Genomic DNA, 1,276 nt, shown 5'->3' with positions numbered 1-1,276 from the left:
GAAAAACTTGGTAAATGATATTGGGAAGCAGTCAAATGGATACTGAGGTATCTGTGTTCATCAAAGAAGCAAGGGTCTTATATAGACAGAATGAGCCTTCCAATGATGAAATGTATGGCTATGTTGATGTAGATTATGCAAGGGATTTGGACAGAAGGCGCTCTCTATCAGGCTATGTTTTCCTATGGGGAAACAATCTGATAAGCTGGAAGGCTAGTTTTCAGCCTGTTGTGGCCATTTCCACAACAGAGGCTGAGTTTATAGCACTGTCTGAGGCTGTGAAAGAAGGTTTGTGACTGAAAGGTTTACTAAACGATTTCAGCATTACACAAACAAAGGTTAGAATATATTGTGACAACCAGAACACAATCTACCTATCTAAAAACCAACAGTTTCACAGCAGAACCAAGCACATTGATATTAAATATCATTTTATCAGACAGGAGATTGAGAATGGGGAAGTTGAGGTAGTGAAGATTCATACCTCAGACAATGCAATTGATATGCTAACCAAAACAGTTCCATTAAGCAAGCTTGGTCGATGCTTGAACCTTCTCGGGTTCGAGTTACTTGAAAAAGGTTAGCTCAAGTAAGCTCAACAAGCAATGAGAGAAAGGTACTCTAGATGCTTACAAAGGTAGAGATTGTTAAAGAAAGAACCGAAAACAAGAAAACAAAATTGTAGGCAGTTGAATCGTTGTCGACTTCTTTCTGTTATGTTGTTGTAACCACTAGAGCTTTATCGTTGATCTTGAGCGCTTGTGTATATAAAGAAAACGAATATGAGAAGAACATAAGAAAAAAAAAGGGTGCAAGGCATTCATTTTGTAATAACTTTGAAGAAGAAGTAATAAAAGAGACCCTCCCGATTTGCACAGTGGACTTAGTGTAAAACCCGAATCCTAATTACTTTAAGTAAGAGTAAGTAATGAGATGTCTCCTAATGAGTTAAATGAAGCCATATTTTAAGAGGGTTAGATGATGGATGCAAGAAGAAATAAGCTCTAGTATAGCTAAGTGTAAACCCCGAATTCTAAGTTCCTAAACAAGTATGTTTAGCCAAAGGAATGATATATTAAATATTTATTAAGTGAAAATTCTTGTTATTTATAGAAGTTATGGAGAAAGGAAAATAAAAAAACATTAAATAAGGAAACTCACTTATTGGTTTGGCCTGTGGTGGTTTATCCTTGAATTCGGGAGGCAGCAGGAAGATTAAAAAGACGAGGAATTTCGAAAGCTTGGTTTTGGCAATCTACATGAGCAAATTTAGTAA

The sequence above is a fragment of the Benincasa hispida genome, chromosome 5 (assembly GCF_027475165.1).
Source record: "Benincasa hispida cultivar pf3 chromosome 5, pf3_genome.v1.1, whole genome shotgun sequence".
Classification (NCBI taxonomy): Eukaryota; Viridiplantae; Streptophyta; class Magnoliopsida; order Cucurbitales; family Cucurbitaceae; genus Benincasa; species Benincasa hispida.
Note: the sequence above shows the minus strand (reverse complement) of the source record.